General features: G+C 47.4%; 1 protein-coding gene across 1 annotated transcript in view; it reads left to right on the top strand.

Annotated features, from left to right (window-relative positions):
* FHL1 (four and a half LIM domains 1) overlaps positions 1 to 25,332 on the top strand; it is a 321,710-nt gene that overhangs the window by 135,754 nt on the left and 160,624 nt on the right. The window contains exon 2 of the mRNA XM_086918670.1: positions 18,285 to 18,362. The gene's annotated coding sequence lies outside the window, so the exon portion shown is untranslated. The remainder of the gene's footprint in view (positions 1 to 18,284; positions 18,363 to 25,332) is intronic.

Below are 25,332 nucleotides of genomic sequence, written 5' to 3'. Positions count from 1 at the left end.
TTGATATCAACTAGGATGTAATCAATACGACTGCTATGTCTGCCATTGAAAAATGTGTGATTACCCATCCTGTCCGAGCTTACACGTCCGTTGAGGGCACGTAACCCCCAGTTCAGGCAGAGACCTATTAATATATGTGGCTGCTTGGGACCACTTATTGATCGGGGGTAAATCAAGTTGAGGGATCCCCCAGGTCAGATCCTCTGCTTCAGTTAATAAACCATCATCTTTACTTAATGGTTCAAAACAAGTATTAAGGTCACCCATAACAACCACATGACCAGTTTTTAGGGTAGAACTTAGGAAGTCATCCAAACAAGTAAGGGTGGTTGAAACTCTGCCACCCGTGATTCCTCTAGCATATACATTGATCAGCAGTATATCCAACCCACTTTTTGTTTTCATACTAACTATCAATATATCAGGACAGTCAATAAAGATTTCCTTAACAGATACACCTGCAGCTTGGCGAACCCAGATTGTGAGGCCACCCATGGCCCGACCTCTATGACCTCTAATTGCTGATTTGTTAAAGTTCAAGAAACCTGGAAGAAACACTGGTGAGGTTGCCAAGTCTCCTGAAAAGACCAAACATCGCCTTGACGGATGAAATCAACCCAATCAGGAATGCATATACAAGATTCAATTCCCGCAACGTTCCAACATCCCATAGTAGTACCCTTTTTACATACTCGATCACACAATTTAGTTACGTCTAGAGGGTGGGATTCGTTGGACTGGGGAGGAGGTTCTTCAAGCACGGGGGCAACTGTGTTCGTACCTTCCATTGGCATACATATTGACCCAGCCTGGGTAATTGGCTCTGGGTTTACGCCCACAGTGGTGACATCCATGAAAGACAATGAGGTGGGTACCATAGCTAGTATATCTGGCTCTCCTGAGTAAACCATGCACCCTTCCACACAATAACGAGGTTGGTCTTCAAAACTTTCAACAATGCTTAGCGGGTTACTCAGGTCATCTCCAACACCCATACACTCGGAGTTAGATTCATCATCCCTTGTCGAAAAAGCTGGTCAATCGTTAGTCGACAGCCCTGATAGTGGGTCATATAGGTTTCTCAGCGGGATATTCCAATACTCTTTAGGCTGAGTGAACCTATTTGGATAATGATATGCTGGGTAGAAACTTGGGGGCTGTTGTATCTGTGGGAAAACAGGGGTGGTGGGAACCAAAGGATACAGAGACTTATTAGGGAGTGGAAAGTCCAATAAGGCTGGGGGACCAAGAGGCTGGGGCTTAATCTTAGCCCAACCCGGTGTTTGAAGGGGACAATTGTAGCTAGATTGAGTGTAGGAGCGGTACCGTGCCTCAGGGTTAAATTGGGGTCCATGAAAGCTAGGTGTAAAGTTGGACCATTTGAGGAAACTTTTAGTGTTTTTGGCAGGAGGTTGATCTGTTGGATTAATCAAGGTCTCAGGATAGAAATAACTAAGGTTCCTCGTGGAGATCCCTCCCTCATTTCTTCCCACATACCAATCTGAGAGATGGGATACTACTCTATGGTCCCTAAAGTTAATAATCACTATATCCCCCTCTATATCCTTGGGACGTACCCCCACCCACTGACATCTTCTGACCGAAACAATATCCCCGTTAAGATGAACAGGAAGGGGTCTATTTGTTTTCAGCCAGAAGATGACTTTGTTTTTTAGACTTTCGTTATTTTCCCGATCCCCTTACGCAACTGGTGGCACACCCGTCATTACAATAACATAGTTCATGGAATCCAGGGGCAGGTCTACATTGTTCTTCCGTGGTAGGGATTTGTGAGATTTACTATTAGAGTTAGCGGGTTTACCCACCCCATCTTTGCCTGTGGCACTACTCCCTTAGTAGGTGGTTTGTTAGCGACCACCCTGGGATTCGCTTTGGCAGTGCTGGCTGCTCTGGGAGATTTAACAGCCAAAACCGATGCTTTATTTGAGGTAGTGGCTACATTAGTTGTACATTTAGGATGTTGGCTGGTCGTAGTATTTATATTGCCAGCAACATGGGTTGTACCATGAGGTTTAATGGATGGACCCTTGTCCTTATCAGAGCTAGAGGAATGTGTTGGCTCAATGGTCGCCAGTAGGCGATCCAATTTGTCACCCATTGTCCTAACACGCTCCAGCAAGGGTAACATGTATGATTTGATGATCTTCTCTATAATGGCATAGGGCACCTCATTAAACCCTTCGATAACTAACTCGGGGGTAACCAAATCTTGTAAGTCTGGCGGCGGTAACTCTGCATTGGGTGGGATCAATAGCTCAGAGTTTGGTTTGGGTAGAGACGGGGGTGGTGTCTGACAACTTTGGCCTTTCCTTTTTACCCCGCCCTTTCTCCTTTTTTTCCTAGGTGGAGAACGCACAACCCTCTTAGCCTTGTCAGGCTTGGTTCCAGCGTTACACACACTCATTGGTAGTAAATTCTCGCCTGGATCTATGCAAACCAATGACAGGTTGGGCAGCGTAGGACGAGGTTCGGAATCCGTGTTTTGGATATCGGGGATGTTTATATCAACAAAGCTAGAATGATCAATAGGAGGACAAACTAAATGGTCTCCGCTGGTAGCACTAGCACATGGCGGGGAAATAATTGGAAACCTAAATATACTGGGGATTTGATTAATATCAGTGACATCATCCTCAATGGAGCTCAACCCTTGGGCAGTCGTTTCTTGGGTGAAGTTTGGGTCTGATAGGGTGAGCAGTGGAATTTTCTTTAATTGCTCAATTGAGCGTCGTCGCTCAGCTCTTCTCTCGGCAAGGAGTAGGTCCATATCTACTTCCTTGGTAGATTTCTTAAAGAATTTATCTAGTGGGCCAAGTACAGAAATGCCCACGCCTGGGGGAGCTGAATGACTCATATCCAGACAGGACAAACTATGCTATCTAACCCAAAATTACAGACTTAATACACTACTGACAGAAAGCGGAACAGTCGACAACAAATGAAAATACAAATACAAATAACAATGACAGTAACCTGGCCCAGCCCGGCCTCCTACGGAACCGGACGGCCACAGACGGTCCTGCCCTTGTCCCGGGCTTCTCCCGGCGCACTCCCGTGCGCTCCCGCGCAGTGGTGATGGTAGTGTCAATATATATCTATAGCGGAAGGGGAGGAGCAGACAGGGAGAGCGGCCCAGGTGTTCTGGATTGGGGCTGGCAAGCGCTCCTGGGAACGATAGTCCCGGTCCAGCGCCTGCTCTCGCTCGCAGCCCCGCCTGTCACTCGCCTTCACTGGGTCACCGTCGCGGTCCTCAAAGATCCTGGATTGACCCCACACGAAGCGGGACCCGCGCAGCGGGTTCCGCGAGAGGTAGGCAGTAATTTCAGAAGTTTGTACAAATTATCCGTTCAAAGGGTTGCTGCGAGTTGCAGTGAATGCGTCCCAAGGGTGATCCTAAGCACCGGAGTTTTGAAGCATAGGGGAAGGGGAGGAGCAGACAGGGAGAGCGGCCCAGGTGTTCTGGATTGGGGCTGGCAAGCGCTCCTGGGAACGGTAGTCCCGGTCCAGCGCCTGCTCTCGCTCGCAGCCCCGCCTGTCACTCGCCTTCACTGGGTCACCGTCGCGGTCCTCAAAGATCCTGGATTGACCCCACACGAAGCGGGACCCGCGCAGCGGGTTCCGCGAGAGGTAGGCAGTGATTTCAGAAGTTTGTACAAATTATTCGTTCAAAGGGTTGCTGCGAGTTGGGAGGTGATTTCATAAATCACCTCCCAAGAAACGGTCAGTTTCTCTTTTCACATGTTGGCAGATCACCTTGGGAGGTTGTGGAAATATACCGGACTTCCTAAAAGGCAGTACAGGTGATGATTCATGACAGGCAGAGACAGACTATAAGCCAGGCACCTCCCTTCCCCTTTTCCCTCTTGTCCTCCTAGAAAAAGATGTGGCAGGAGTGACAAAAGGAGAACACCTGGTGAAACTGAACTTACATTAGTGTGAAAAAGTGACAGGCGGTGCAGGCTGGTGGAGGAAGTCAAAGACTTGAGTTGTAATCAAGCAAAGAAATCACTGGTATTTGATATTGGCCGAATTCACCCGCAGTGGCTGCTAAGCAAACCTTTGGAGCAGTGCACATGTACTGTGTACAAATGAAGAACTGGGTGTGAGCCGATTAAGAGTTCTGTCTTATGTACGGGGTGTAAAGTCTGGATGGGCCCTAGGCCCTCTTGCTGGAATCATGCAGACACAGGACACACTGAAGGTAAGGTGCAACTGGCCCAGAGCACGTGGGCTCGGCCTCTTTTATTTAGGCTGTGTCACCTGACCAGTGACATCAGTGGTGGGTGGGTGTTAAGTGTAGATACATGCTCAGCACTAGAATGCTGACTTATGCTGGGGCACTACATCCCTCCCCAAATTGGTTAAAATTTAACCCAAACGGAGAAAGTCCAAAAACCAGTGGGGGAAAGAAAACATAAAAAAATTTACCATTGGACCTGCGCTTTCAAATGAGTCTCTTTGGCTGCATGCAAAACGCAGGCAGTATAGTTCTTGCGTTTTCGGACTCACAGTTCTCGGTGGCACGGTTCGCAGTTGTTCGGCGGGTTCATTCTTTGTCTGTGCTGTCTGTATGCTGTTCTCAGCCCTGCCTTTGCTCCGCTCCGTTGGTGATGAGAGATAGATGGATGACACAGGTGTCAACAGTCTTCTGGCTTTGCTCTGTCTTCTGGCTTCGTGATGTTTCCGAGCAGGCTTTAGTGTTGACTCTTGGCAGGTGAATAGAGTAGGTGCAAACATCCCTTTCACTAGGATGCCCCTCTCGCCGGTATTCTTCTCTCACCAGATGTCCAGGAGGACCTCTTTGCCAGGTTTCCACTGGACTGGTGTTTTTGGTCGTGTTGCTCCACCATGGCCTTCGGGCCGGGAGCAGGGCGCTCCACGAGCCTCACCGAGAACAGTTCTATCCAAATGAAGCTTGCATATAAAGAAAAATAGCTCAGTGGGTTGCAGCACAGAGAATAATAGGCTGTAACTGCATATTAATTTATGACACATTAGGCTAACATATGTACAACATCATTAGCAGGAAAATTACAATCTATCACGTGTCCTAGTTCCACCTGAAGGTTGAGTTGTCGACTCTTTTCATTGCTCGCGGGGCTTTCATCCCCTTGGGTCCTGCAGACGTGCATCTGTAGATCTGTCTCCCGTGCGGGACTCGCTGCCACTAGAGTCCCTTGAGGCCTCTGCTTCTTGGGTTGCCACAGGTCGGTGTGGAGTGGTCAGTTCATCAGCCGGATGTGTGAGCACTCTCTCCATCCAATCTTCCGCTCAACCACAGAGGTAGATGTCGCCAACAGTCTATCTTGCTCTCTTCTTCGTTCGCCATGTGGATGGATGGCTCGTAGGTGGTTGTCTTTGGTCTGCGCTGCCGGTGCTCTTGCCAGGCTTGTCTTCCATTGCACTCAGGTGTTCCAGTGCCTGCCACCTTCCTTCTTTCCACAGGGGCGGCTTCTTCTTTTCTTAGTGGCGGTGGCCACTCTGTTCTTTCTTCCTTCTTCTTGAAAAGGCAGGTGTGCCACTCTGATTCCTTCTTCCTTCTTTTCTTAGTGGCGGTGGCCACTCTGTTCTTTCTTCCTTCTTCTTAACCTGACAGTCATGCCACTCTGATTAGTTCTTCCTTCTTCTCTGCCTAGTAGAGGTGGCCACTCTGTTCTTTCTTCCTTTCCTCGGTGGCAGCGTGTCACTCCGATCTTCCTCCTTCTCTTCTTCTCTTCTCGCGACGTACCCTGGTCCCTTCTTCTTCATCTTCTCTGGCCAGGCTTCCCCATGCAGCGCACGCACTCTGCACGTGTCTTCCTGGTCTTGTCCTAGTCCTAGGACACTGTCTTCTTGTCACTCACTTCCAGGGTTAGTTTTGCGACCTTCACGTCTTCTTTCTGTCGCTTCTGTTAATTGTGAAGTTGAAGTTTGTTGGTCCATGTTCGCGGACCGCGCCTTGGCTGAACTTCAGTTGAAGTTTGTTGATCTATGTCCACGGACCGCGCCTTGGCTGAAACTTCTTGGACCTTGTGCTGGTCCCTTCCGCCGATCTCTGGCAGGTATGCTGCATGGTGCGGCCATCTGGCTGGTCGGCTTCTTGGTGGTTGGTGACCATGCTGAGTGGTCATGTTGCTGTTGTGCGGATTCTTCAATGCTGCGGGTTGACTGCGCAACCATTTTCCTTTCATCGCGTTTTTTGTATTGCTTTGGTGCGCATCTGGGTGTGCTCTTCAGGTGTTGCTTGTGACTTGCTGCTTTGGGCTAGTGCTGGCCGCACTGCTGCGCATTTGCGTCATGCGTTTTCGCACTTCCTGGTGCTGGGTTCCAGAACCATCGTTGGTTCGTGTGGTGGTACTCCTACTTTCGCCATTCTGCTGCAGCGATGGCCTGTGGCCACCAGGCATCGCTGTCTTCTCTTCTGGCGTGGTGTAGATGCTTCTTGGGTGTTTGCTTCTGGAGGGTTGCGTCACCACTCCATGGACCTTCTTCTGGTCTTGCTTCTTCTTTGCGTTGTTGGTTGAGATCCTTTGTAATGTCCTGCGTGGAGTTGCTGCACTCCTGACGCGCTTCTGGGGTTCCAGGCGCGTTTCTGGGGTTCTGTTGCGTTCTTCTGCTTCTGGCGCACTCCTGCGCTGTTGCCTTTTCTTGTCTTGCGTGCCTGCCTTCACTTCAGGATCACTGTCTGTGTTCCTTGTGAGCTTCTCCTGTTCTCTTGTCCTTTGGGATAGCCACCTGCCAGCAGGTGGTTCTCTCTCACTCTCCAGGCATCGCTTGTGCGCCACGTAGTCTTGGCTGTGTGTTCGCTAGGTACGTTCTTTCTTCTCGTGCTGTGCTGCTGCTGTATTTTCCTTCTCCTAAGCAGCTTGGATCTGACTTCCTTTGTGACTCAATGTAATTTGCCTTGTTGCAGTCTCTGGGCATCACTTGTGGGGGCTATGCGCTTTTGGCTGGGCTGTGTGTTTATTTGGCTTGTTGTATGCTTGTTTCTGTTGATTCCCCACAGTTCTAAAAAATGGCCATTAGAAGGCAGTGGCACTTTGCTTGTCTGTTCTGATGAACCTGGATTGGTTCTTGATGCTGCAGGGGCTCGTGCAGTCTTCTCTCAGTGTGAGATGTTCCTTCCAGCTGGCTCACTCCTTGTGACCCCTATGCATGCAGGTGCTTTAAACAGGGTAAGTGCCTGGTGTGTGCTAGCTGAGTGTTGGCACTTGTGATTTGGGCAGTGTTCCAGCCTGCAGGGGCTTCGCGCTGAATGTGGGTGAACTCTGCTTTTGCCCTGCTGCACACGGATTCCTTTTGAATGGTGCACACTGCCCCTGGCAGTAGACACTCACTGTCCAGGTCATGTGTGTGGGGCTTGTGTTCTCACCGCTGCGGGACTCATTTGAAACTAAAGAAATGCCCCCAGGCCTGATGCTGCCTTTGTTCTTGCACCCTGCCGCCGCAGCTCCAGTCCTCACATGCTGCGTGGCGGGGAGGGGCGAGAGTTGTGTCAGCCGGTCTCCAGGCCTCTCCCTGCCTCGGTCGCGCACACACAGGGCTTAGCGGTGCAGCGAGGCAGGCGGCCACGGCTTGACGACTTCCCTTTTCGGTGAGTCTATTTTGCCTTATGCTGCTTAGGGGGACTTGACGCTTCCTTTACCGGCTGCGAGCCGAGCGCTGGTTTTTCCACTCCTTCTCCCCCCCCACCGCGGCAGCCACACGCTTCGCGTGGGTGGGGGTGTTCGTGTTTGACAACAGGTGGGCTCCGCTTTCCTCAATTAGGGCCCGGCAGCTCTCCACATGCTGCGGGGTCCCTACCTCACTGCCGCAGCAGCTTCGGTTACATGCTGCGCGGCAGGGCAGGGGTGGCTGTATGCAGGCCACGGGTGGGCTCCGCGAGACTTGCTTCCTGACGGGGACAGTAGCGGCCGATGCCGCATCGCTGTAGGCAGGCCGCGGGTGGGCTCCGCTGGCCTTGCATGATTAATTGGGCATAGCTGGCGCCGCTCTCACTTCAGGGGGCACAGTCAGTGTCTTTAACTAATAGCGGGTGGGCTCTGCTTTTGGTGCTTTATAGTCCGGGGCTCACCTTCGGCTGACAGGCCTGTTCTTCCGTGGGTGGGCACCGTGATGGCTTCTCTGTCTTCTTAGAGCACCGCCACGGCAGGGCAGGCCACGGCAGGCTGGAGAGGTGCGGGGTAGGATCCCGGTCACCTTCTCCTTTCCCTCCAGGCCCGGGGCTCTTCACATGCCCCGCGGGCCTTTCGATGGTAGGCTCATGTCGCAGGGGGTGCGCCGTCGATTTAGGCAGCTTTCCTCCCCTTTTCCATTGATTTTCTTTTAGCTGGCACGTGTGGGCACAGCTCCATCCTCGTTGCCATTGTAAAGTCTGGATGGGCTCTAGGCCCTCATGCTGGAATCATGCAGACACGGGACACACTGAAGGTATGGTGCAACTGGCCCAGAGCACGTGGGCTCGGCCTCTTTTATTTAGGCTGTGTCACCTGACCAGTGACATCAGTGGTGGGCAGGTGGTAAGTGTAGATACATGCTCAGCACTAGAATGCTGACTTATGCTGGGGCACTACACGGGGCTCTTAACTCCTCAACTTGCACTAAGCGAGCCAGTGACATGGTTGGCAGAATGCAGCCTTCAGGGATAGTGGTGCCTGCCCAGAACGACGACAGCTTTACATTTGCCCAGAGAAAGACAGACAAGTGTTCTCAAATTATGTGAAACCACACCACTGTAGAAATACTTAGGACGTAACTGCAGACGGATAGATAAGAAAGACCGAAAGTGCTTGCAACAACCTGGGCTCTTGTCAGACGCATATATACTACATTTAAGAGGATTTCAAAAGCAGCCACGCAGATGTTTTTGTCAAATAAAAAAAATTAAGTTAACCTTATCAGCACCTGGAAACAGCAACACTTTTAAAAATGTTCCTGTTTGCTTTGGTAAGGGGCAGCCAAAACCAAAGCATGGAAAGATGTGTCTTTATTCCTTCCAGATATTCTGTTACATTTCTAGGTGAAAAAACAGAATGTTAAGTATTTGAAACGGGCTTGTGTCGAGCAGTGCTTCATTGCAGATGTAGATTCGACAGTGAATTGGGCTTGCGATTGCGTGCCGCACACAATTTAGGAAATTAAGAAAATATTCACTGACCAGCCTCCCACGGAGATTCTTACATTCAAGGATAGCTTTCAGAACTGTTACATAAACAAAACAATGGAAAGATGCGAGACAAAACTTTCCACTTGGGCCCATGGGCGTCCACAGAAATTTTTCCAGAGGGGGGCTAACCTGGCAAATGAAGGGGAGTGGCTAATGTTAATCAATAGGGGTGGGGCTAAAATGGCAGACAATCAGGATTGGGTAATGCTCAGGCCAAGCTGAGAAAAACAAGAATCGGCATAGCCAATAGGTCCCGCCTTTGGGACCTTACAAGTATTTAGTTATGCAGCAGGTCCCAAAGGCGAGACCTATTGGCTATGCCAATGCTTGTTGTTATATCTGGGCATGTTGAGAGGCTAGGGGACTGGGTCTCAATGTTGGGTTGGGAGCACAGCAATGACCTACTCAATTTCAATGAGTAGGTAATACAACCGGAGGCGTGAAATTAAAGGTTCACTACCAGAAATAACAGGAAGGTAGAAAGTTAGACTGGTTATAAAGGTAAGGAGGGGTAGAGGCAGGCATGGTGGTGAGGGAAGAAACAGATGCATGTTAGGAGAGCGCTGTGAGGGAGGGAGGCGAAATGGGAAGAGGCACTGAAAGGTGGGTCGGGTAAAGACCGTAGTGGGGAAAACGGAAGGGTAGCGAGGGGTGAAGGGTAGACAAAGAAGTGAGGTGTAGAATTAAAAGATTCAGGAGCAGGGACAGGTAAATCAATGATAGAGATGGGAGAATAACGCAGTTGTAGAATGTGAGAGGGCCAGGTAGAGAGAGGGTGAGATGTGTCAGAGACAGGTAGAGACAGCTGAGGAAAAGGGAATAATAAAGACTGAGGTAGACAGCTGAGGTAGAGGGGTGCGTTGATATAAAGGAAGTGCAGAGATGTGTCAGAGAGATGTTACTGAAGAGGAAAAGAAATAGAGGTACTGAGAAAGGAGTAAGGTACTAAAAGAAGTAAGGGGGTGAACAGAGGTAGAACGAGTGGAAGGGGAGAGAACACGTATAAGATGAATGGGAGGGTAAAGTGAGCAATCAGGCAGTGAGTGTGAGGAGTGTGATACAGAGGGATATGTGGCAGTGAGCGGAAGGTGTGGGGTACAGAGGGATATGTTGTGGCAGTGAGCAAAAGTTGTGGGGTACAGAGGGATCTATTGTGGCAGTGACCGTGAGGTGTTGGGTACAGAGGGATATAAGGCAGTGAGTACAAGGTGTGGGGTACAGAGGGATATAAGGCAGTGAGCGAAAGGTGTGGGGTACAGAGGGATTTTAGGCAGTGAGGGCTTTACCAATTCCTTTTCTATAACTCTCAATTGGTCACCTAGTCTTTTAACTCTCTCTACCAATGGCAAAATTAATGATTTAAACAAATGCTCCATATTTACCATTACATCTTCCATGGAAAGTGACGATGAGAGGTCGTGGTCTGACGCGATCTTACTTTTTTTTGATTGAACATTCCCTGCAGGGCTACAGGATGTTTTTTAATTTTTTCGCACTTCTACCACCCTCATTATCCCTCCCACTCTTCCTTGTTTTTTGTAGTAGATCCTTGAACTATATTTTTAATAGACGGATTTACTAACCGGGGAGACCTATCAGCCATCACAGGTAAATCTGGCTCAGATGAAATGTCTGGTGTAGTTTATAGGGTGGAATTATTTCTATTTGGCTCAGGTGAGGGTATTTGGATTTGTTGTAACTGCGAGGAATCCCCTCGGGTTTGATCTCTTTCTATTCGATGGCTTGGGGGGGGGTAACTACTAATTTTATAGTGCCCATGGAGGATCGTTTTTTTGCATAAGTTCCAGGGAAAGGCGTTTTTCCGTCATAAGTATTTCTCTTTCTAATACGGAAGCCCCCCTAGTGAAAAAAAAAACAAGGGTCCCCTGAACATAGCCTCCCACCGAGATAGGCTTCCAATACTAGTACGTAAACTCATGTCCCTTTAAACAACCTCAGATAGTAGGACAGAAATCCGGCACGGAAAGTGTAACAAAGGGATAGGGGTTCTTAGTTGAACGCCACAGTTTTAATACTACTAGTAATTACACTAAAATCACAAACTATGTTAGAAAGGGATCACTGAAATAATATCGACTGACAAAATATCGACTTGCCAAAATATCGTGGACAAAATATCGACAGTCAAAATATCGAGTTTGTATCTACAAACAGGTAAGTACAAAAATATCGAGTACAAAATATCGTTAACAAAAATATAGATGTAAAAAATATCGACTTTATTAAAAACAGTGTTAAATTAAATTAATATTAAATTTTAATTACTAAAATATACTTAAAACGACTTAAATTAAATTATAATAATAAAATAATAAATGAAAATAATAAAAATAATTTTTTTAAATCTTATTTGTTGACCCTGAACCCTAAAAATACCCCTTTACCCAAAAACCCAAAACTGACCCTGAACCCTAAAAATACCCCTTTACCCAAAAACCCAAAACTGACCCTAAACCCTAAAAATACCCCTTTAGCATGTCCTGAAAACTGACCCTGAACCCTAAAAATACCCCTTTACCCATGACCTGAAAACTGACCCTGAACCCTAAAAATACCCCTTTACCCATGACCTGAAAACTGACCCTGAACCCTAAAAATACCCCTTTACCCATGACCTGAAAACTGACCCTGAACCCTAAAAATACCCCTTTACCCATGACCTGAAAACTGACCCTGAACCCTAAAAATACCCCTTTACCCATGAACTGAAAACTGACCCTGAACCCTAAAAATGCTCCTTTACCCAAAATTTATCAATATTATTTAATTACCAATTAATTATTAATTAACAATAACAATAAAGTAAATATATTACAACATTAGGTGTAATTATTTTAATAATTAATATTATTTTATCAAAATTAATTACTTAAAAATAACACAAAATTATATATATAAAAAATGTACTCTAATTAATGTAATTAACTAATTACAATTAATTAATTAACAATTATTTACTAATACAAAATATATTCAAAAGTATATTTATTAATTAACTAATTAATATTAATTAATTATCAATTAATTATTAATTAAAAATATTAACAAACATATATTAATTAATTAATTATTATTAAATTACTTCCCACCCTATTCCCCTATAAACCCACAACCCGCTACAGAATTACATTACGCAATTATTATCAAAACAAAATTCATGTAATAAAATATTTTATAACATTAATACACACTATTCACACATATTATTACATAAAAATACACTATAAAATATTATATATTATTAAAAAATCGATATTTTTGCTATCTATATTTTATACAGTCGATATTACTTCACTTACCTGAAAAACGATATTTTTGTAGTCGATATTATGTCCAGTCGATATTTTGTCCAGTCTATATTTAAAACTCGATATTATGTCCAGTCGATATTTTGGAGTCGATATTTTGTCTCTATACCGTTAGAAAGACCAATGTAACACAGCAACATAGAATATTTATGGGATTCAATCCTGTTACTTTTAAAGTCCTAGGGCGGACGTTAGTGGAGTGGCCCAGCCCAGCCTTGGCCAGCCCCGGACGGCCACAGACGGCCCGCCCTTTGCCCGGGCTTAGCCGGCGCGCGGTCCCGCGTATCGCGGATACTAGTCCTGCTAAATAGGTAGAAGTGTGGGGCGGGAAGAGTCCCCAGTTGCAGCAGATCACGGGCCGCAGGGGGTTATGGGCCTCGCAGTCCCGCTCCTTGCAAGTGGTGGTACCTGTCCGTCTCTCAGGATAAAAAGAAACGGGCTCAAATGCACTCCTTCCAGCAGCAGTTCCAAAGGACAAAGTGACTAGATTGCCACGAAGACCACGGCTACAAGCGGCAGCCCGCGAAGCGGGGGCCGTGAGCCGTAATGTAGTGGAGAGAGAGGTGGGGGCAGGAAGAGTCCCCAGGTGCGGCAGATCACGGCCCGCAGGGGGTTATGGGCCTCGCAGTCCCGCTCCTTGCTAGTGGTGGTACCTGTCCATCTCTCAGGACAAAAAAGAAACGGGCTCAAATGCACTCCTTCCAGCAGCAGTTCTAAAGGGCAAAGTCACTAGATTGCCACGAAGACCACGGCTACGAGCGTCACCAGAGTTTAGGAGCCTAAAATGAGGTGGAGTGACCGCCCCAATGAGATATTTTGATCTTTGGAACCCTCAAGGTCTGAGCGGAGGAGGATCTTCGAGTTCTCCCAGGCACATAAAGAGATGCTTACCGTCTCACTAGAAAGGGCCCTTTGCTATTGAAATCCCTGTGCAGAACGCAAAGTGTCTTGAACTGCACATAGCGTTCCACCGGTAGCCAATGGAGATCCATGAGGATTCACCAAAAGTAAAGACTCATTGACGAGGAAGTCTGTTGAGCGGTACTATTCCTTTTGTCAGGTGGCAATAATCCTAGCACTGTCTCTGCAATTAGCCTACAAGCAATGAATGTTAGCAAAATGAGAGCCTCCATCACCTTCTACCCTGCAATCATGTTGTCCTTCCATCACACCCTTTGCACATGTGACCATTAGCAGCATCGCCTTTTGCATCAGACCTGCAAGCTGCTTTTTAGGCTGGTCAGATCAACCCCTAAATCCTCCCTTACTCGTGATCACTAATTGCAAAGGGATATCATGATTGTATGTCCCTGCAACCTTGAGTACATTGGCATGACCACCAGAGCCGTAAAAACACGTCTCAATGAACATAAGTGTAACATCCGCAGCAAAAAGAGTACCACTAAGATGGCTGCTCATTTTCTAGAGATGGAACACTGCGTCAATGACATCAAGTGGACGGTAATTGAACAATTACCCACAGAGCAGGGTCTCTTTGAGAAAGAACAACGCTGGGTGTTCCGCCTTGGGACCCATATCTCGGGTCTGAACGATGACATTCCCTGTGGTCAACTTAATACTTGAGCCACCTTACATATGAGAAGAAAGACATCTATATTAAACTTGACAAACTGCCATGGGGCTCCTAATGAACAAAATGCCGTCTTAATTTTAATTGTAATCACTTTTAATTTATAAAAAAAGAAAAGAGAATAACAATATACTGAGCCCAGAATATTGTATAGTAAATATATCCATGTATGGGAAATTGAGTATATCTATTTTTCAGAAGAACGTCTATGGGACGCATTAGAGTGAACAGTAAGCCTATTTCTCCTTGTTTCTCATCAAACATGCATAAGTGGAAAACTGAGGTTACAACTTTATTTAAATCGATCTAACAGAATTCCAATTTTATCCAAAGTTAAACCAACAGAAGAGCTGGCGCGAACTCCTCTCGATTAAGAACAGGATCAACGACAGCACGAACCATTCCAGGCATGCGCGATAGGTAAAAGCACTTCTTAACCAAACACGCATGCGCACGCTCTTTAGCCCGCGGCCACGCATGCGCGGACGAGGCAGGAGCGATGAGATGTGCTCAATGACCGGGAAACCAAATACGGGCATATCCGATCTACTCTATTGCCAATTATTCAATCATGGGCGAGTCACTAGCGGTATAAAAGAGCTTTTTACAAACACCTCGGCACAACCAACGGAGCCGGCGTAAGGGGCAGCGAAGAGGGATTCTCCTCATAGACTCGTGAGTAATGCTAAAACCACAAAACCAATCTACCGCCTCTTTGAATATGTAAGTACCGGGCAAAGCAGTATTTCTTTTTATTCCTCACAGACAGCAAGGAAGCGCGAGGGACCCCTACATTCACACGGTCTCGTATACTACTGATAAAACAGTATGTTATGCCCACTGTGAGCCTCACAGAATACTTTTTTCCCCACATTATGTATATAGTCTACTATAACCACAGGGGCTATCTACAACCCATGATTCACCTAAAAATAGAGTGTGTGTTTTTCGTTCTATGTGTGTTTGTCTAGTATGTGTTTTTTTATAAATTTTCACTACAGGCACGTTTTTCATGTGTAGAATGACACCAACGTGTCTAGGAATTCAAACCGCACTTTTTATGACTGTATCCACAGGTCGGTATACCTATGGTTTTTTAAGGAACGGACCACCTGAAAACATTTTTTGTCCTTTTCCTTAACAGGTCAAGTTTCACTTTTTTAGTATAAACATTCTGAAAAAAGTAGAGAAACGTGAGTAAGGTGGGGATTTGTGTACCTCAGTCCTGAAGAAGGTGTTTTTATACCGAAACATGTTGAAACACACATAGGAGTTGGCGCACATAGGTTACGCCAATACCTCCTCTCTCACCTTTTTATTAGTACCAGCCCGGGGGTCAAATAAAGTTTTTGTTACCCCACGAGCCAGGCACTTTTTATACATCACTCACTTCGAACCCCACCACTGCACTCACATAAAAATTCCCTCACTCACACCACACATAGCCACCATAAGTGCTCCCACGCAACCGTAGGTCGCCGCATCCCGTAGAGGGGTGCGAGGACCCCAATGATGAAGCATGACACCAAGGGGCCTGTTGGTGTGTGAGGGGTATCAAAAACAACCAGGGTGTTCCCAACCATTGTAGGGACACTTTCTTCCTCCTTTTTCCCTTATGGATTCTTTTTGTTTAAAAAAAAATAAAAAAAATAAATGTCTGTCCCTTGGCCCCTCCTGCAGAGGGCTCTGCTGACCCTTGGCTCTCCCTGCAGACGGCTGTCAGTCCCTTGGCTCATCCTGCAGATGGCTGTGCTGTCCCTTGGCTCTTCCTGCAGATGGCTGTGCTGTCCCTTGGCTCTTCCTGCAGATAGCTGTGCTGTCCCTCGGCTCTTCCTGCAGATGCCTGTGCTGACCCTTTGGCCCTCCTTCAGAGGGCTGTGCTGTCCCTTGGCTCTTCCTGCAGATGGCTGTTCTGTCCCTTGGCTCTTCCTGCAGATGGCTGTTCTGTCCCTTGGCTCATCCTGGAGAGGGCTGTGCTGTCCCTTGTCTCTTCCTGCAGATGACCGTGCAGTCCCTTTGCTCATCCTGCAGATGGCTGTGCTATCCCTTGGCTCTTCCTGCAGATGGCTGTGGTGACCCTTGGCTTCTCCTGCAGATTGCTGTGCTGTCCCTTGGCCCTTCCTGCAGATGGCTGTGCTGTCCCTTGGCTCCTCCTGCAGATGGCTGTGCTGTCCCTTGGCTCTTCCTGCAGAGGGCTGTGCTGTCCCTTGGCTCTTCCTGCAGATGGCTGTTCTGTCCCTTGGCTCTTCCTGCAGAGGGCTGTGCTGTCCCTTGGCTCTTCCTGCAGATAGCTGTGCTGTCCCTTGGCTCTTCCTGCAGATAGCTATCTGTCCCTCGGCTATTCCTGCAGATGGCTGTGCTGACCCTTGGCCCCCCCTTCAGAGGGCTGCGCTGTCCCTTGGCTCTTCCTGCAGATGACTGTGCTGTCCTTTGGTTCTCCCTTCAGAGGGCTGTGCTGTCTCTTGTCTCTTCCTGCAGATGGCTATGCTGTCCTTTGGTTCTCCCTTCAGAGGGCTGTGCTGTCCCTTGGCTCATCCTGTAGCTGGCTGTGCTGTCCCTTGGCTCATCCTGTAAAGGGCTGTCTGTCCCTTGCCTCCCCCTTCAGATGGCTGTCTGTCCCTTGCCCCCCCCCTTCAGAGGGCTGCGCTGTCCCTTGGCTCTTCCTGCAGATGGCTGTGCTGTCCTTTGGTTCTCCCTTCAGAGGGCTGCGCTGTCCCTTGGCTCTTCCTGCAGAGGGCTGGCTGTCCCTTGGCTCTCCCTGCAGACGGCTGTCTGTCCCTTAGCTCTTCCTTCAGAGGGCTGTGCTGTCCCTTGGCTCTTCCTGCAGAGGGCTGTCAGTCCCTTGGCCCCCCCTTCAGAGGGCTGCGCTGTCCCTTGGCTCTTCCTGCAGAGGGCTGGCTGTCCCTTGGCTCTCCCTGCAGACGGCTGTCTGTCCCTTGGCTCTTCCTTCAGAGGGCTGTGCTATCCTTTGGTTCTCACCTTCAGAGGGCTGTGCTGTCCCTTGGCTCTTCCTGCAGAGGGCTGTCTGTCCCTTGGCTCTTCCTGCAGATGGCTGTGCTGACCCTTGGCCCCTCCCGCAGATGGCTGTTCTGTCCCTTGGCTCTTTCTGCAGATGGCTGTGCTGTCCCTTGGCTCTTCCTGCAGATGGTTGTGCTGACCCTTGGCCACTGTCCCGTGGCTCTTCCTTCAGAGGGCTGTGCTGTCCCTTGGCTCTTCCTGCAGATGGCTGTGCTGTCCTTTGGTTCTCCCTTCAGAGGGTTGTGCTGTCCCTTGGCTCTTCCTGCAGATGGCTGTGCTGTCCTTTGATTCTCCCTTCAGAGGGCTGTGCTGTTCCTTGGCTCTTCCTGCAGATGGCTGTGCTGTCCCTTGGCTCTTCCTGCAGATGGCTGTGCTGTCCTTTGATTCTCCCTTCAGAGGGCTGTGCTGTCCCTTGGCTCTTCCTGCAGATGGCTGTGCTGTCCTTTGATTCTCCCTTCAGAGGGCTGTGCTGTTCCTTGGCTCTTCCTGCAGATGGATGCGCTGTCCCTTGGCTCTTCCTGCAGATGGCTGTGCTGTCCTTTGATTCTCCCTTCAGAGGGCTGTGCTGTCCCTTGGCTCTTCCTGCAGATGGCTGTGCTGTCCTTTGATTCTCCCTTCAGAGGGCTGTGCTGTTCCTTGGCTCTTCCTGCAGATGGCTGCGCTGTCCCTTGGCTCTTCCTGCAGATGGCTGTGCTGTCCTTTGATTCTTCCTGCAGAGGGCTGTGCTGTCCCTTAGCTCTTCCTGCAGAGGGCTCTGCTGTCACCGTGCCCGGGTGCATGGAATGCTTCAGAGGCTCTCGCAGGAGTTTAAATGAATCACCAACGATGTCAATCTGAACCAATAAGCCTTTTGTTTTGGTTACTGTGGTTAGTGTTGGGGCTCCGGCCAGTGACAGTCCGGGTCCAAAAATAGCCCGTGAGCTCAGAGCTCGAACAATGCAGGGCTCCTGGTCCTGGTCCAGCGCAGCCTCATACAGAGAAGGGCGGCCTGCTCCCAGGAGAGGTGTTTACACAACTCGAGATTAGAAGAAGTATGCAGTGTGTTTCCAATTTTCTTTGTTAGAACACTTTATAGAGCTTTTAAAGTGAATGCATCCAGGGATCACGAGTTGTGCATTACTTGTGTTTAAACCTTTATCCGGAAAGGTGAACTGAGTTGTGCTTTCCTTGTTTTGTCCAGGGATTCCTGAAGACTGACCCAGGACAGTGCATGTGACATCCACGCCCACTCGCCCATCACTCCCAATCAATCCTAGAGGTGAGTGTACCGCATCCTCACAGATTCTAAATGGCTCTTTAAATCAGTATTATTAAGTGATCTGGGTTCACCAGGTACTAAACACGCACATCCTATAATTAACAAAAAGTATGCACTTGCAGAATAATTCTAGTGCATTCCATGGACTTCTTATTATTTCTAATTTCACTCTGCAAAAAACAAACCTGGAGATTGTAGTGCATAGAAAATGGCAGCAGCTGGCCAGGGTAGGCGTGGTTCAGAAAGCAAGAAGAAAACGAGGAGATGGACATATCGAACAGCGTGCACAAGGTTATGATCATCACAAACAAATGCTGTTAGAGAGGAATGCAGAAAAATGGCATCATGAAATTATTTTGATTGGTCCAATAGTGGTCTTATAATCAAATGATTACTCAAAGTCTGATCTGAAAATTAAGGATATGAATACTCTAGTATATGTTGCATTTTAAAAAACATTTTTGGTGTAAAAAAAACCCTGCCTTAAAATGTTTCTCTTTAAAAGTAGTACATGGCAAATATTAAGCAGGGTTTACATACTTTTCTTGGTGAGCAATGTCATTACTTAACTAAGCTCCTGCCAATTTTCTTTTTACCCTATGCATGCTCCTCACAAACATTGTATGTATCAGTGTTTCTCTAACTGCAGGTAGCGACCTACCGTGGGTCACTAGCTGATTTCTCAGGTGGCTCGCAAAGGTCCTGGTCTTCAGAAGGTGAACGAGCATTAAATAAAGATGTCTATACATTTTGCATTTATCTGGTCACGTTTGCTGTGCTTCAAAGGCAAAAGTCAAATGTCAGGCTATCTCTTCTGACAAATTGCTGCTTGTTCTTTTAACATGGGGATTGGTGTTTATTTTTCCTTTTCTAACTGTGAAGCAAGAGGAGTTTTTAACGTGAACTATATGGCAAACTTTTTGAGATTAATGAGTGTAAAAAAAAAAAGGGAAAGTGGACACAATGGTCCCAGGCCGCTAATGGAGGTTCCTCCACGTCTTGTGCTGGCTCTGCATTGTGTCCACTTTCCCCTGAAGACACGCAGCGAAAATATTACAGAGGTACACAATACCTCCTTAGAAACTAAAGTGGTAACACAAAATCCACTGTGACTACTATACAAATCGTGTGAGTATAGTTCCATTTTGAGTTTGTTTGTCCTGACGAATGCCCCCTAGACCCGGCTGGGCGAGGTGGGGCAGAAACATGTTGACGATTTTTTAAAACTTTTAAGCGGTATAATCAGACCAAGTAACTCGATCTGTGTGTATACCCGACTTTTTTAACAACAAACCTCATCTTTCGGCAAATAAAATACTTTCTATGATGTAGGTTTGTTTTTAGATAATTTCTGTGGGCCTATATATATCTCTGGACACTACTGCGCTACACCAGAGGTTGCCTCAGGCTTGAGGCGGGCATACAGCACAAATTTAGATAACCCGATGATAATGCCATAACGCATATGTGGGGCGGAGAAACGATATAAACCGCAACCGAGATCAACATAGCGTTTATGAGGGTTGTCTAAGAGAACCACTGCAACGCAGTTACAAGTGTCCATTCTCTTATTGATTATTCAGGTCTAGCATATCCACAAACCTTATCAAGGCTTCTGCTTTATGGCGCCTACTATGTAGCACCAAATTACAAGAAATCATCAGAGAAATACTGTGCTCTTAATGGATGGAGAGCGCTCCAGCAAGTAACGATCATTCTTGCACTGTTTCTGGTGAGGTAAACAGATTAGTGTATTATAATCAATCTCTGTCACTTATGATAGACCCTGATAGTTGTAGCAGGGGCGTAACACAGGCCCCCGCAGCCCAAGCAGTGCGGGGGGGCCCCCGCTCTCCAGGGGCCCCCCTCACTCCCAGCAGAGAAAGACCGCTGCAAACAAGGCAGCAGCAAGCCTACATTAAACAGTGCGCACACGCACGCCTTGTAAGTTACGGTGACAGCCTTTAAACGTTTAAATTACAGGGGCGTAATAACACAGGCTCCAGCAGGGGGCCCCCACGTTCCAGGGGCCCCCTCAGGCCCCCACGCTCCAACGCCCCTCACTCCGGCAGAACCAGGCCTTTAAACTGTGCGGTGACGTGACGGCTTCTCCGTCTCTATTTTCACGGGGGGGATTAACATAGGCCCCCGCAGGGGGCCCCACCACGCTCCAGGGACCCCCTCACTAGTCTCAGCAGAGGGCAGAGGCAAGCAGCAAGCCTATAATCAGTGAGCACACACTACTGGACGGTATAACGTGCCTCTATTTTAAAAATTAATTATGGTGCCGTGCGCTGTGCCAGAGCCTTTTTTCATTAATGAAATATTATGTGTGCACTGCGCGGTAGCTTGCTTGTTGCTGTCTTAGTAATGGTCCGTGGGCGTGGCGGCGCGCAGTTGTCTATGATGAGTCTGCGCGCCGCGGTCTTCAGGGTGGGGGCAGGGCTGGCTGGTGACAAATGCGTGCCGTGCAATCTTGTCATGCGCATTGTAAAGTGTGCGTGACTTTAGTACAACAAACTTCACCGTTGTACCGTACTAGAAGAAGATAAAGTGCCCCTGCCTGGCCCTGCCCTGGTCCTGGTCCTGGTGGCTAGCCTCGCCCAGGCCCCAGTGTCTCCCTGCTGTCTTCTGTTCTGCTGCCCGCTCTCCTTCAAAGCTGCAGGCCAGCCCAGGCCTAATGAGGTGAGGAGCGTGAGCTTGAGTGATGAGCATGTGTGTCATGTGTCATGTGTCGTGTGTCGTCCGGCTGCTGCTTAGGTCGGACAGACGCTCGGAGGATGAAATGATTATTTGAAGCCTGCGGCTGCCGGCTATGCATTCTCAGGGCGGCGCGGCATTGGTGGCACAGGAGAGGCGGGAACCGTTAATGAAATAATATCCCTTAGCACACCAGTGCTTCCAAGCTGAGAACCGGCACTTCTCCTCTATCAAACAGAGTACCGGTACACATGAGCGTAGCTGTGTATGTGCCCCCCTGGAGGATGGCAATCAGAAGGCCAACACTTCAAATAAATTATTGCCCAAGTCATTGGCTCCATCATTAGGCGTTTGAGCAATACACTCTTGGCAGTCATAAAAAGACTTACATGACCAATTTACACCTCTGTATATTTTTAGGAACTAAAACCACCTATGGTAGGGAAGTGAACTTCACATTTGGAGAGGTGGGCAGAGAATTAATGCCCCGCGGCATGTGAGCAACGTTATTGTGAGTTCCCTATTTATTTCTTGACTGAACCTGCTTGTGAGCAGACACGGATCGCCTTTTCATCTGCTGGGTCAAGAAAAAACATTTTCACATAGAATTGTAATTTACAGCACCCTTACGTTTGCTTATTGCTTTAAATCATTGCACATGCCAAAGCTTGTAAATAATGAAAACGTGTTTACCTTGGCATTCATTTATTTTAATATACAGTTTGTACATGGTCACACAACCGACTCCTCTCCAGTGGATAAAAATTCAAGAGTCCTAACAAACACGAAGGTCAAATATGTAAGCTGGATGGCTTAGTTTTTATAGACATTTGTAATCAGACGTCTGCAATGTTGAACTATTTTCTAGATTGGCCTGATTCAGGAGCAAGTTAATACCACTCATGTATTTTAAGCAACATCTTAGCCCAACATGAAGATTGTAATCCCAGTGGTAACTCTTACAAGGTCAGGTGGACATGCTAAATTCTATACAGACACTTGGTGGCCCAAAGGGATAGAGCTTCCTTCAGCATGTTCCCCAAGGGTTGAGGTAGAAGGGATCTTGTTCTTCAGCTGCCACATATCCATGTCGGATGCTAGCATGGCGTGTGTTGGACACCAATTCATGATTTTAATTTTCAATCAAATGGTTTTCAGAGGTTTCAAGTTTTGATAAAATCACAGTGCTGCCATGCCCTACACATGAAGGATAAAAATCTCCTTTAAACACTGGACTGCTGCTTCAGCCTTACAGCTCTATCTAGCACTGTGGCTGGCTGACATAAATGAGTAATGCTACAAATATGGTACCCAGGGTTAGATTTAGGAGTTGGGCACTAGACTGGTGCGTGCCCTATTTTTTGGCCGCATGTTGGCCGTTTACCGTCTTTCTACATTATTCAGCTGTGGCAAGCTGGCCAAAAGAGTCTGAACTGTCTATTGGATGCCTGTCGCAGGGGGAAGAAGAGGGCCTCTGCTCCGTTTCTACCCAAATGGAATCCACCCCTGCCCGCCTGCTGGGACATTGAGTCAATGATGGGCAGGGATGAGCCTAAGCTACCACCTTGGTGGCGAGATGAGGAGGGAGGAGGTCAACTGAACTTCCTATCGGAGGCTAGTTTTGTAGTTTACCTGCTCTCTACCCTGCTGGAATTAGCACATGCTCAGGACCCAGTAGAGTTCACTGTCTGCCAATGCAAGCTCTACGGCCTTGGGGCCTAATACCGAGGGGAGAGAAGGGAGAATGGTGGTGGGTGAGTGAAGGTAGAGAGTGAGGGGGAAGGAGCAGAGAGTTTAAAGTAGGAAAAGATAGAGAGGCAGAAGGGGTAAACGCAGATAGAGATAGGGAAGAGATCCAGACGGCTAAGAAAAGCAGAAGAGAGGTGCGAAGAGGGCAAATTAGAAATAGAAAGAGTGATGAGAGAGAGTGATAGGATACAATTGGGGTAACGAGAGTGGGACAGAATAGCTACAAACGGGAGAGCGATGAGTGCGGGAGGGATCTTGTGCTTAGAGATGTGAAGACAGATAGAGAGTGTATGTTTGTCTGTGATCTGTGAGAGACAAACCAAACCAGGTAGGAAGAGAATCAGAAGGTATTGGAAAATAAATGTGTGAAATGTTTTTTGTGTGTGTGCACTCCTGAATATATAAGGATTGCACCAAATACAAGAAAGTAGGAAGATTATAATGATTGTTATGTAGGAGCTGCAAATATTACAAAACAAAGAAACATGAACATTTGTTGTTTGACCATCATTTTGTGTAACAAGCACATTTTGTTTATATGTATACATTTCTCACATGTTTTGTTCTGCCCTGCAATCAGTGTAAGTGCCCGAGTCTCTCCAATCCTAGAAATCGATAATTAGCTTGAAAGTGCTAATAGTGCTGTCGATGGCTTGGCTCATTCAGGGTTTTAGCTGTTAATCTGGGCAAATGAAAAGTTTGAGACCACTATCCAGGGCAACGCAAGGTCAAAATGAAAACTCAATAGAAGTGTTTTGTGTCATCTTGTCTCACTCGCCTCTAGCCACGCCCCTAGCTGAATTTAATGGGTACATGCACATATTTGCACCATTTAAAACGCTGCTTAGCACTGTCTGGCAGGGCTGGATGTCGATGGGACGGGGGGGGAGAACGAGTACCGGTAGTACTGCTGAGCGGGAGCCTGAAAGCAGTAGAGTTGGTGGACCTGGGAGAGGACAGTAAAGCTTCAATGTTCCCTCAAGTGCCAAAGAGATGAGAGGCCCCCAGCGCGAGGGTGCGAGTGTGGGTAGGAAACAGGGTGGGACCCAGATAGCTGAGGGCTGGTGCTGTCAGCTGCAATGGGTTGTGATTAGTGGAGACAGCATTAGACCAGCAGCGGCATCGGGAGACACCCTCGCCATTAGGGAGCAGCCTTATATTACGTTGGGTCAGGGTGCCAGAAGGTAATGCTATCGTTTGATTAAACTCTTTACAATTGTATAAAAAAATAACACTGGTGAGCATAAGACAGATAAAAACCCATTATACATAAAACCAATAACATAATTCATTAGAGATTTAAAAATACGTTGAAGAACCTCTTTAAGTTTAGGGGATAATTGAGATGATAAGCCAGGAGAGCAGGGAATGTTGCAGGCAAGGTGATACCATGATAGGAGGAGCAGAGAGCGAGAGGGGGGTGGCGAGAGAGAGAGGGGGGTGAGAGAGAGTGAAGGGGGGGAGATAGAGAGAGAGAATAGACCTGTTGATTTCTGGGACATATGTAGGGTAATGCTGTGGACGAATATGAAAGATACAGTATCTGTACAACCAGGGTAGCCACAACGAGTGCAGGTAGGTGGGAATAGGAGAGCATAGGCAAGGCATGACTAGAGAATGCAAGCAGCACAAACCATGAGCCTGAGGCAGGACGACATCTGAAAGCCTAGGCATGCTGTGACCGAAAAAAGAGGCACCCCCCCACTCTGCCTTTTCCTTAAATTTGAAATTTATATTTACTGCTGTAGAAGTGAGAATGCTTTTTATGAAAAGGAATATAAAGTAGGGTTGCCAAAGAAAAATGCCAGCCATATGTTGTTTAACGACACTGAAAGACCTCGTCTTGACACTAAATAGGGTTATAGATAAAAGTGTATGTATTCATTTGTAATGTGACTTTTCTGTCTTTGTTCCCTTTAATTATCAGACATAGATCCTTCAGGCAGCCCTAGAACACAATTAAAAGTATTTTCTATTTATATTTGTTGTTCGAAGTATGCACAGATAAGTGGTGAAAATACAGCTTTAGGTGACTGCTTATTTTTGTCCTGTATGGGGCATCAAAATAATGAGCTGGCCACCCTAATCGTAAGACTGGCGGTTGTTGCAGGATCAGCACATTATTTCCTTCACCCTCGATCCCTATTAGTGCCAGAATACCACTAGTTTAACTTGTACCTGAAACCTTACACTGCCGTCAATAACATGCTGAGTTACTTCAAGGGTCCAGGAATGCATCCTTCATTCAGACAACTCACTCCTCATTCTCACCCTTAATTTTCATGCTCACCCTGCACTCCCAGCAATCACAATGCACTCACACTGACCACCATGCACTCGCACCGTTCACCCGCTCACCCTGCACTCAGTCATTACTCTGCACTCGCAATGCACTTGCGCTGTTAACCCTGTACCTCACCCCTTAGTCACACAAGCACACTACTTACCCTGCACTCATGTCACACTTCACTCACCTGTCCCCCTCACTGCTCAATCTGTAATTTCACTCAAATAAGCCCAT

The sequence above is a fragment of the Lissotriton vulgaris genome, chromosome 4_1 (assembly GCF_964263255.1).
Source record: "Lissotriton vulgaris chromosome 4_1, aLisVul1.2, whole genome shotgun sequence".
Taxonomy (NCBI): Eukaryota; Metazoa; Chordata; class Amphibia; order Caudata; family Salamandridae; genus Lissotriton; species Lissotriton vulgaris.
The sequence above is the reverse complement of the archived record's forward strand: the minus strand, read 5'-3'. Positions and strand labels throughout refer to the sequence as shown.